Raw genomic sequence first — 13,415 nt, 5'->3', positions numbered from 1 at the left:
TTCATATGAATTAGGGCATATTCATAGAACAAACAAAATTTTTAATGGCCAGTTCAACTCAGTTTCTCTACAGTGAAGTAATCCTTTGGTTCAATCCAATTGACACGGTGGGGGATTTGAACTGTTTATTTGAAACTCGTTTTTCTGTACCAAAAATAGTAATATACTGAACAGGCACTCAGCAGACTTAACTTCTTGTCCTATCTGCACTGTGAGAATAGGGCAAATTGCTGAATGTTCCTGAGCTTCATTTTCCAAATCTGTAATCTGAAGAACTTGTGCTCGGTTTTTATGGCCCTTAGAATTCCTAATCTTTATCCTTGAACGTGTTTATAATGGTTCCATTACAATCTTTAACTGTTCTAAAAGGTAGTTCACTCCCATCTGTGAACTATTTTACACTTTTTTACAGAAAAATGACTCTAGGCTAAGACTCTTATCATCACAGAAGATGACTCCTTACAGCCCTGAGAAACATGTGATATTAGTATTACCAAAAGAGTAAAAATCCCGCTGCTGCTCCCGAAGTTGGTGGAAGGACAAAGTGGATTTTTTTTTATTTTTTTATTTTTTTCCTGAGCTTTTAATCTTCATGAGTGAACTTCGCTGGGGGATTTCCCACTGATGGTGCCGTGGCCTCAAAGGGATGAAACAGAGCAGGGCTGACAAGATCGTGGAGATTTTTACAGGGTCCCTATAATAATCCTTCAGAAATTAGAAAATAATTTTTTAAATGACCTTTTTCTGACCTTAAAAAGAGAGAATTTAAGCAAGAAAAGCATAAGGTAACAATTAAATGTCACTCTCGACTCTGCTGTCCAGAAAGAGGCAGTGTTAACATTTTGAAATAGGGTCTTTCATTTATCCCTATGCATTTATATTTGCATATAGCATATACTGTAGGCTAGGTACTATTTTTTAAAGATTATTATTTGTCAGAAAGAGGGGGAGAGAGAGAGAGAACACAAGCAGGGGGGTAGTGGCAGGCAGAGGGAGAAGCAGGCTCCTGGCCCAGCAAGGAGCCCAATGTGGGACTCGATCCCAGAACCCTGGGATCATGACTTGAGCCGAAGGCAGATACTTAACTGACTGAGCCACCCAGGTCCTGGCTAGGTGCAATTTTAGATGCTGAAAATACACAAGTGAATAGTTAAAACTCCCATCTACAGTATACTCATGTTTTGTATAGACAGTTTCGTTTCCTGCCTTTTCAAGTTCACAATTTTGGAAAGCTTTCCATATCATTAGATAATTTCTATAGAACATGTATAATACTTAATGATGTGTTTTTTTACTTAATGTTGAAATATCATTCCAAATATTTTATAATAAATCTCCAGTAAGTGTAATCATATAGAGATTGTTTTTTTTTTTTTTTAAAGATTTTATTTATTTATTTGAGAGAGAGAGAATGAGAGAGAGAGAGAGAGCACATGAGAGGAGGGAGGGTCAGAGGGAGAAGCAGACTCCCTGCTGAGCAGGGAGCCCGATGCGGGACTTGATCCTGGAACTCCAGGATCACGACCTGAGCCGAAGGCAGTCGCTTAACCAACTGAGCCACCCAGGCGCCTTCATATAGAGATTGTTGTGTACATTCTTTCCTTAGGAAAAAAAGTCCTAGAAATAGAAACACTAGGCCAAAGAGAATATTTTTAAGGCTCGTCATGTAGATTATCATATCACCTTGTGAAGGGTTTTGAAGACCACACCAATCCCCCATGCTTTCTTACAGGTGCATTCACTTCTGTGGATGTCCTCCCCCTCTGGCCTCTATGACTTCAACCAAAGGAAAGCACCCACTGGAGATCAGTGGGAAGGAGGAAAATAAAGTGAAGTGCTTATTCCCTTCTTTTTTTTTCTGCTGGATTGTTAATGGTTGTGGAATAATGGCCATGGGTTCTGTCACTTGGCCCATGTCACATAGCCCTCCTTCTTCCCTAGGGATTTTAGCAACTTCTCACTTCCCTTGCTCCTGCAAGCCTGGAAGTGACAATGGCTCTGCTATTCCTATTGTAGGGGTGTTTTTCTCTCGGTCTTCATAAGCTCTGCCCATACCTTTTGTAAATGGTCTCTATTCAACTCCTTTCAATTACCCACTTACAGTACGCTTTTTCTTGCTAGAACTCTGACTGACACGTTGCCCATTTAAATGTTCTTCTTAAAAAAATGTAATATTATAAATATATATATATATTTAACATATTCACTATCTCAGAGGCATGGAATTATATTTTAATTTTATTTTTTGGTTACTCTCGAGATGAATATCTTTTCATGTGTTTATTGGGCCATTTTTTTTTTCCTGTTAGGGATTGTGAATCATCTTATTTCCAGTTTTTGTTGGAGTTGTGAAGATTTTTTAAGAGTTCTTTACTATTAAAAACACTAACACTTTGGCATATTCAAATATGTAGTGTTTTTCAGTTTATCATTCAGCATCAATTGGTAAAATGGTATTTTTGTAATAGCAAAGTTTTGGGTTACTTTTGAGTTCGATCTGTCAACTTTTATGGTAATCTTTTCAAAATAAGCACTTTCAATCATAGAAATTTTGTTAATGCCTGAATTATTTAGACTATGTGGATATTTTCTGATTGTGACAAAAGTGTCTCAGAAAGTTTAGAATACTTATCTGGGTTTCACTTGCTCTTCTTTTTCTATGTTGTAACCTGTTAGTCTCTACTATACCCTATTTACTAATCATATTTGTCCTGTTATTTTGGTCCTCTTTCTATTGCATTATTGACTGGTTCAGGTTTCCATTGTTAAGATAAATCTTACAGTGAAATGAACACATCCTGAGTGCGCGATTCAAGTTTGACATATGTAAAGAATATGTAATCAACACTCCCATGAAATCTTACATATCCTTACTGATCTACCAGCTAGATAGGGATCAGTATGAAGAAGAGTTGTTAATATCTCCAATTATAAAGGTGGTTTTTTTTCTGTTTCTCCATTAAGATCAGTCAGTATATACTTCGTGTATTTTGAAAGTCTCTTATTAAGTGTTGACACAATCATAATTTTTAATATTCCATATGAATTTTTAAAGTTTATTGAATCACAGTTTATTTTTTAAAAGATTTTATTTATTTTGAGAGAGTGTGCATGCACATGCATGGGTGGGGGGAGGGGCAGAGGGAAAGAGAGAATCTCAAACAGACTCCATGCTGAGCCCAGAGCCTGACATGGGGCTCGACCCCACCATGGTGAGATCATGACCTGAGCCAAAATCAAGAGTCATACGCTTAACCAACTGAGCCACCCAAGCACCCTGAAGCATAATTTAAACACCATAAAAACCATGCATTTTGGGGTGCCTGGTGGCTCAGTCAGTTAAGCATCTGCCTTCGGCTCAGGTCATGATCCCAGAGTCCTGGGATCGAGTCTCACATTGGGCTCCCTGCTCTAAGGGTGGGGAGCTGCTTCTCCCCCCTCCCTCTGCTACTCCTGCTTATACTCTCTCTCTGTCAAATAAATAAATAAAATCTTTAAAAAATCATCCATTTTGTGTGCACAGTAAATTTTAGTAAACACATACAGTAATGCAGCTATCCAGATTTGGAATATTCTTATCAACCTAAATCTCCCCTCATGCCCCAATCCTCCTCTCCTCTCACTACTGATCTCAAACAACCTCTGATTTGTCTTCTATCAGTCTAATTTTGCCATTTCCAGAAATTTTATATAAATGCAATCATACCATATATAGTTTTTAACATCTGATTTCTTTTGCTTAACGTGATGATTTGAGATTCTTACATGCTGTTATATACATCACTGTTTCATTATTTTCTATTGGTGAGTAGTACTCCATTGTTTGGATGTACCATAGTTCATTCATTTACCAGTTGGTGGATGTTTGGATTGTTTCCAGTTTTTAGCTGTTATCTCTATTTCTGCCATGAATACTCACTTATAAAACTCGGTGTGGATTTATATGTATTCATTTCTCTTGGGTAGGTACCAGGGAGTAGAATTGCTGGATTGTATGTTAGATGCTTGTTTAACTTTAAATAAAAATTCTGATGGGGGGAGCAAGATGGCAGAGGAGAAGGAGACATAAATTTCATCTGGTCCTAGGAATTCAACTAGATAGGAATAAAAGCATTCTGAACACCTATGAACTCAACAGGATATCGAAGGAAAGAATAGCAGCAACTCTCTGAACAGAAAAGCGACCACTTTCTGGAAGGTATCTTCTGATTTGTTTAGTGTATATTTTTCTGGGGTCATTGTTACCCTGTTAGCATTTTGTTCTCTCATTCATCTATTCTCCTCTGGACAAAATGACAAGACAGAAAAAAATCACCTCAAAGAAAAGAACAAGAGACAGTGCTGACTGCCAGGGACGTAATCAATATGGACATTGGTAGGATGTCAGAACTAGAGTTCATAATGACGATTATAAAGATACTAGCAGGGCTTGAAGAAAGCATGGAAGATATTAGAGAAACATTTTCTGGAGAAATAAAAGAACTAAAGCCTAATCAAGTCGAAATAAAAAAGGCTATTAAGGAGGTACAATCAAAAATGGAGGCTCTAGGGCGATGCGTAACCTACAATGATAGAAACATTAGATTGGCAACAGACCTATCCACAGAGACCTGGCAGGCCAGAGAGGACTGGCATGATATATTCAGAGCACTAAACGAGAAAAATATGCAGCCAAGAATACTATATCCAGCTAGGCTGTCACTGAAAATAGAAGAAGAGATAAAAAGCTTCCAGAAAAACAAAAACGAAAGGAATTTGCAAACACAAAACCAGCCCTACCAAGAAATATTGAAAGGGGTCCTCTAAGCAAAGAGAGAGCCTAAGTGTAACATAGACCAGAAAGGAACACAGATAATATACAGTGACAGTCACCTTACAGGCAATACAATGGCACTAAATTCATACCTTTCAATAGTTACCCTGAATGTAAATGGGCTCAATGCCCCAGTCAAAAGACACAGGCTATCAGATAGGATAAAAAAAACAAGACCCATTGATATGCTGTCTGCAAGACACTCAATTTAGACCCAAAGACACCTCCAGATTGAAAGTGAGGGGGTGGAAAACCATTTACCGTGCTAATGGACACCAAAAGAAAGCTGGGGTGGCAATCCTTCTATCAGACAAATTAGATTTTAAACCAAAAACCATAATAAGAGATGAGGAAGGACACTGTATCCTACTGAAAGGGTCTATCCAACAAGAAGATCTAACAATTGTAAATATCTATGCCCCTAACATGGGAGCAGCCCATTATATAAGCCAATTAATAACAAAAGCAAAGAAACACATCGACAACAATACAATAATAGTGGGAGACTTTAACACCCCCCTGACTGAAATGGACAGATCATCTAAGCAAAAGATCAACAAGGAAACAAAGACTTTAAATGACACACTGGACCAAATGGACCTCACAGATGTATTCAGAACATTCCATCCCAAAGCAAGAGAATACACATTCTTCTCTAGTGCCCATGGAACATTCTCCAGAATAGATCACATCCTAGGTCACAAATCAGGTCTCAACTGGCACCAAAAGATTGGGATCATTCCCTGCGTATTTTTGGATCACAGTGCTTTGAAACTAGAACTCAAACACAAGAGGAAAGTTGGAAAGAATGCAAATACATGGAGGCTAAAGAGCATCCTACTAAAGAATGAATGGGTCAACCAGGAAATTAAAGAAGAATTAAAAAAATTCACGGAAACCAATGAAAATGAAAACACAACTGTTCAAAATCTTTGGGATGCAGCAAAGGCAGTCCTGAGAGGAAAGTATATAGCAATACAAGCCTTTCTCAAGAAACAAGAAAGGTCTCAAATACACAACCTAACCCTACAGCTCTAGGAGCTAGAGAAAAAAACAGCAAATAAAGCCTAAACGCAGCAGGAGAAGAGAAATAATAAAGATCAGAGCAGAAATCAATGAAATCGAAACCAAAAGAACAGTAGAACAGATCAATGAAACTAGGAGCTGGTTCTTTGAAGGAATTAATAAGATTGATAAACCTCTGGCCAGACTTATCAAAAAGAAAAGAGAAATGACCCAAATAAATAAAATCATGAATGAAAGAGGAGAGATCACAACCAACACCAAAGAAATGCAAACAATTATAAGAACATATTATGAGCAACTGTATGCCAGCAAATTAGATAATCTGGAAGAAATGGAGGCATTCCTAGAGATCTATAAACTACCAAAACTGAACCAAGAAGAAATAGAAAACCTGAACAGACCTATAACCACTAAGGAAATTGAAGCAGTCATCAAAAATCTCCCAACAAACAAAAGCCCAGGGCCAGATGGCTTCCCAGGGGAATTCTACCAAACATTTAAAGAAGAATGAATACCTATTCTTCTGAAACTGTTCCAAAAAATAGAAATGGAAGGAAAACCCAAACTCGTTTTATGAAGCCACCATTACCTTGATCCCCAAACCAAAGACCCCATCAAGAAAGGAGAATTACAGACCAATATCCCTGATGAACATGGATGCAAAAATTCTCACCAAAATACTAGCCAATAGGATCCTACAGTACATTAAAAGGATTATCCACCATGACCAAGTGGGATTTATCCCTGGGCTGCAAGTTTGGTTCAACATCTGCAAATCAATCAATGTGATACAGTACATTAATAAAAGAAAGAACTGAACAATATGATCTTCCCAATAGATGCAGAAAAAGCATTTGACCAAGTACAGCATCCTTTCTTTATCAAAACTCTTCAGAGTATAGGGATAAAGGGTACATACCTCAATATCATAAAAGCCATCTATGAAAAACCTACAGCAAATATCATTCTCAATGGGGAAAGCTGAGAGCTTTCTCCCTAAGGTCAGGAACACGGCAGGGATGTCCACTATCACCACTGCTACTCAGCATAGTACCTGAAGTCCTAGCCACGGCAATCAGACAACAAAAAGAAGTCAAAGGCATCCAACTCGGCAAAGAAGAAGGCAAACTCTCACTGTTTGCAGATATGATACTGTATGTGGAAAACCCAAAAGACTCCACCCCAAAACTGCTAGAACTCATACAGGAATTCAGACAAGTGGCAGGATATAAAATCAATGCACAGAAATAGGTGGCATTCCTATATACCAACAACAAGAGAGAAGAAAGAGAAATTAAGGAGTTGATCCCATTTACAATTGCACCCAAAACCCTAAGATACCTAGGAATAAACCTAACCAAAGAGGCAAAGAATCTGTACTCAGAAAACTATAAAATACTCATGAAAGAATATGAGGAACACACAAAGAAATGGAAAAACGTTCCATGCTCATGGGTTGGAAGAACAAACATTGTGAAGATGTCAATGCTACCTAGAGAAATCTACACATTTAATGCAATCCTTATCCAAATACCATCCACTTTTTTCAAAGAAATGGAAAAAATAATCCTAAAATTTGTATGGAACCAGAAAAGACCCTGAATAGCCAGAGGAATGTTGAAGAAGAGCAAAGCTGGTGGCATCACAATTCCAGACTTCAAGCTCTATTAGAAAGCTGTCATCATCAAGACAGTATGGTACTGGCACAAAAACAGACACATCGATCAATGGAACAGAATAGAGAGCCCAGAAATGGACCCTCAACTGTATGGTCAACTCATCTTTGACAAAGCAGGAAAGAATGTCCAATGGAAAAAAGACAGTCTCTTCAACAAATGGTGTTGGGAAAATTGGACAGCCCCATGCAGAAGAATGAAACTGGACCATTTCCTTACACCACACACAAAAATAGACTCCAAATGGTTGCAAGACCTCAATGTGAGACGAGTCCATCAAAATCCTAAAGGAGAACTCAGGCAGCAACCTCTTCAACCCCAGCTGCAGCAACTTCTTCCTAGAAACATCGCCAAAGGCAAGGGAGCAAGGGCAAAAATGAACTCTTGGGATTTCATCAAGATAAAAAGCTTTTGCACAGCAAAAGAAACAGTCCACAAAACCAAAAGACAACCGACAGAATGGGAGAAGATATTTTGAAATGACATCAGATAAAGGGCTAGTATCCAAAATCTATAAAGAACTTATCAAACTCAATACCAAAAGAACAAATAATCCAATCAAGAAATGGGCAGAAGACATGAACAGACATTTCTGCAAAGAAGACATCCAAATGGCCAACAGACACATGAAAAAGTGCTCAGTATCACTTGGCATCAGGGAAATCCAAATCAAAACCTCAGTGAGATACCACCTCACACCAGTCAAAATGGCTAAAAATAACAAATCAGGAAATGACAGATTTTGGCGGAGAAAGGGGAAACCTCCTACACTGTTGGTAGGAATGCAAGCTGGTGCAGCCTCTCTGGAAGACAGTATGGAGGTTCCTCAAAAAGTTGAAAATAGAGCTACCCTATGACCCAGCAATTGCACTACTGGGTATTTACCCCAGAGATAAAAAAGATGTAGTGTACATATACACACACACACACACACACACACACACACACACACACACACACACACACACACACAATGGAATATTATGCAGCCATCAAAAGGAATTAAATCATGCCATTTGCAACGACGTGGAAGGAACTGGAGGGTATTATGCTAAACGAAATAAGTCAATCAGAGAAAGACATGTATCATATGACCTCACTGATATGAGGCATTCTTAATCTCAGGAAACAAACTGAGGGTTGCTGGAGTGGTGGGGGGTGGGAGGGATGGGGTGGCTGTGTGATGGACATTGGGGAGGGTATGTGCTATGGTGAGTGCCGTGAATTGTGTAAGACGGTTGAATCACAGACCTGTACCTCTGAAACAAATAATACATTATATGTTAAAAAAAAAAAGATAAGGGAAAAATGAAGGGGAAAAAATTGGAGGGGAGATGAACCATGAGAGGCTACCGACTCTGAGAATCAAACTGAGGGTTCCAGAGTGGAGGGCGGTGGGGGGATGGGTTAGCCTGATGGTGGGTATTAAAGAGGGCACGTAGCGAATGGAGCACTGGGTGTTATACGCACACAATGAATCATGGAACACTACATCAAAAACTAATGATGTATGGTGATTAATATAAAAAACCCTAAAAATAATAAATAAAAATCCTAGAATACTTTCCAAAGTGATCCATCATTTACATTGTGAACTTAATTATATAGGTAAAACAGTTTTTCAACATCTTTGCCAATGCTTGATATGAGTTTTTTTTCTATTAACATATAATGTATTATTTGTTTCAGGGGTACAGATCTGTGATTCATCAGTCTTACACAATACACAGCGCTCACCACAACATGTGCCCTCCCCACTGTCCATCCTCCAGCCACCCCATCCTCCCCATACCCCTCCACTCCAGCAACCCTCAGTTTGTTTCCTGAGATCAAGAGTCTTTTATGGTTTGTCTCCCTCTCTGGTTTTCATCTTTTTTTCATTTTTTCCTTTCTTCCCCTATGATCTTCTGCCTCGTGAGTCTTTATTTTTGGCCATTCTAGTAAGTTATAGTGATATTTCAATGTGCTTTTTTATTTTTTTAAATATTTTATTTATTTACTTATTTTAGAGAGAGAGCATGAGCCGGGGGAGAAGCAAAGGGAGAGAATCTGAAGCGGACTCCATGCTGAGCTTTGAGCCTTATGTGGGGCTTGATCTCATGACTTTGAGATCATGACCTGAGCTGAAACCAAAAGTCGGACATTTAGTGTTTTGAGCCATCCAGGATCCCCTCTCATTGTGATTTTAATTCACATCCCTTTAATGACTAATGATGTGGAGTATGTTTTCATGTGCTTTTTTTTTTTCTTGCTGTTTGTGTATATTCTTCAGTGGAGTATCTATTCAGATCATTTGTCCGTTTTTTACTGGTACTGTGGATCATGTTAATATTCACTTGTATGTATTCTCTTTGTGATAAACTTGCTCAATTGAATATATATTTGGAAAATATTTACAGTCAGTCTGTGGCCCACCTCTTCATTTAGTTCATTGTGCCTTTTCAAGAAAAAAAATTTCTAATTTTGAAATATTGAAATAATATAAATGATCATTTTAATGATTCTTTTAAAAACTCATACCTTTATGTACCATTTGAGAAGTTTTCACCTAATTGAGTTATACAATTTTATACTAAGTCTTCTTCTACAAGTATTATAGTTTTAGGCTTTACAACTAAGTCTGTGATCCATTTTAAGGATATTTTGGTTATGCCCTGAAGTTAAAATTGAGGTTATTTTTTATTTTGTTTGTTTTGTTTTTTCATATAAATATCTAGTTGTTCCACCACCGTTTTTGAAAATACTCTTGTTTCCCATTGAATCACTTTGGCCCCTCTTATAAAAATTATTGATTGTGTATGTGTGGGTCTACCTAGGATCTCACTGTTCCCTTCCATTCATTTATATGTCTATCCGTAAGCCAATACCATAGGGTTTGGATTTTTGTAGCTTTATAATGGTTTTGACATAGTATTATAAGTCCCCTAACTTTTCTTTTTCAAAATTATTTTGTCTATTCTTGATACTTTGGCTTTCCATACACATTTTAGAGTCTGCTTTTCAATTTCTACAAAAATAATCCTACTAGGATATAGTTTGAAGTTGCATTGGATCTATCAATTCACATGAAATTGTGATATTAATAGTATTTGATCTTTTGACCCATTAAAATGGTAAAATTTTTGTCTGTCTGGCTTATTTCATTTAGCATAATGTACTCCGGGTTTATGTATGTTGTCTCAAATGGCAAGATTTCCTTCTTTCTTCATGGCTGAGTAATATCCCATTGTATACATGTACCATATTTTAGTATATGTGCTGCCAAAGCAAGCACTGTATATATGTACCATAATATTGTGATCCATTTATTTGTCAACATTTAGGTTGTTTACGTGTCTTGGCTACTACAGATGATGCTGCAGTGAACATGAGAATGCAGATATCTTTTCAAAATAGTGATTTCATTTCCTTTGGATATATACTCAATTGTGAGATTGGTGGATTGTATGGTAGTTCTTTTTTGAATTTTTTGAAGAAGTTTCACATTGTTTTCATAATGGCCATATCTCATTTTTGCTTTGCACCATGCATTACTTGGAAAATATAGTTTCCTATATTTTAGAATTTCTTAGACTTCTGTTTTTAATTTCTAATTTAATTCTGGTATGGTCAGAAAAATACAGATTGCAGTTCTCTTAAATATACTGAGGCTCTTTTTATATTCAAATGTATGATCTATCCTCACATAGTCTATATTTACATTTATACTTGAAAAAACTCTCCTGCCATTGTTGAGTGGAGTGTTCTATCTATGTCAGTGAGGTCATATTGGTTGATAGAGTTATTTCATTCTATATCTGAACTGACTTTCTGCCTACTTGTTCTTTCAATTACTAAAATAGAAATCTTGAAATTAACTATAATTGTTGCTTTGTACTTCTTTTAATTCTTTAAGTTTTGCCTCTTGTGTTTTGGGGTTTGTTGGTAGGTGTATATACAATTATGAACGTTTATTGATATGATTACATATATCTCATTACAGAATGGCCTTCTTTGTATCTAGTAATCATCCTTATTTTTATGTCTATTTTATGTAATAGCCACTTCACCTCCCCCTTGGTCGCTGTTTTTTTTGTTGTTTTCCTCTGTCCTTTTATTTTCAACCTATTTGTATTAGAATTGCATTTGAAGTGGGGGGAATTGGAGGAGGAGACGAACACTGAGAGACGATGAATTCTGAAAAACAAACTGAGGGTTCTAGAGGGGAGGGGGGTGGGGGGATGGGTTAGCCTGGTGATGGGTATTAAGGAGGGCACGTTCTGCATGGAGCACTGGGTGTTATATGCAAACAATGAATCATGGAACACTACATCAAAAAAAATGATGTAATGTATGGTGATTAACATAACATAATAATAATAAAAAAAGAATTGCATTTGAACTGGATTTGTATTGAGTTCAAAGTCCATCTTTTGTAGAAAGCACATGGTTAGATATTGCTTTTTTTTCCCAATCCAGTCTGACAATGTCTGACTTTTAATTTGAATGTTTAATCAATTCACACTTAAAGTAATCATTCATATGGTTCAGACCAGGTCTGACATGTTGCTTTTTTCCCCAATTTGTCTCATATCTATCTTCTACTTAATTTGTTTTAAAGAAATCTTATTGAACAGAGTGTTTAAAAACGTAAGATGAGGGGCATCTGGTGGCTCAGTTGGTTAAGTGTCCAACTCTTGATTTTGTCTCAGGTCATGATTTTAGGGCCCTGGGATTGAGCCCCACATTGGGCTCCCTGCTCAGCGGGAGTCTGCTTCTCTTTCCCCCTCTGTTGTTCCCCCTGCTCACACTATCTCTCTAAAAAATAAATAAATAAATCTTAAAAAAAGACATGTAAGATTATTTACACTTAGAAACATTTTTATTAAAAGTACATTAAATAATATTATTAGAATATTATTTTAATCCCTTTAACATTTAGCAATATTTTTAATATTTAAAAAACTAATATTTTAGTCATTGCTCTAGGGATTTTAAGGTGTATTTAAATTATTACTACCTTCTTCAAATTAATACTGATGTAATTCCAGTAAAATAATCTTTTTCACAACAACATAGTTCAATTTCTTTCCTCACCTATATGTGATGAACCTGACCGTGCAATATTATAGCTGGGCTTTAAACAGTCATATGTTTATTAAAAGCAGATTATTCAGAGCAGATTATTAAAAGCAGAAGAGAAGAAAATATATATGCACAGAAACATTTGTACATAGGCATTTTTAGGAATGTATTCACTTTTTTAAAGGATAGTTTTTGTTTTTTTAAAGGATAGTTTCACTAGATATATACTCTTGGTTGATAGTTTTCTTCTTTCAAAACACTGAATATGTTATTTGTGCCTTTTTGTCTACAATGTTTCTAATGACAAGTTGACTATTAATTGTATTGTCATTCCTCTGTATGTAATGTGTGGTGCTTTTTTTCTTGCTGCTTTCAGGATTCTTCCATTGTTTGGGGCTTGGACAGTTGTAATGATTTTTACTGGAGTTCACAGTTTTTGCTCTTAACATCTCAAATCTATGACTGGACCCAATCTAGTGAAACTTTCACTTCAGTTACTTTGGTTTTACTCTCTTGAATTTTCCTTTGGTTCTTTGTGTAGTTTCAATTTCTAATATATGCCCTATTTGTTGACTCTGTGATAGCATGTTCTTTGAACATATTTAGAGTAGCTTCTTATCCAACATGGTTTCACTGACCTGAGGAAGCAGAGATCGGTCCAGTTTCTAAGGACTGCTTTGTTTTCTGAGTGTGGATATGGGTTGCATTTATTACTTTTCGATTTAGAACCAACATACTATTTACAGATAGTATGTTGTAGCAACTCTGGATTCTGTTTTTGTTTTTCTGAAAGTTGTTGTTTGTTTCACTAACTTGCCTTGACTTAACTGGCAGAA

This window comes from Zalophus californianus, chromosome 5 (genome assembly GCF_009762305.2).
Source record: "Zalophus californianus isolate mZalCal1 chromosome 5, mZalCal1.pri.v2, whole genome shotgun sequence".
In the NCBI taxonomy this organism is placed as follows: domain Eukaryota; kingdom Metazoa; phylum Chordata; class Mammalia; order Carnivora; family Otariidae; genus Zalophus; species Zalophus californianus.
Note: the sequence above shows the minus strand (reverse complement) of the source record.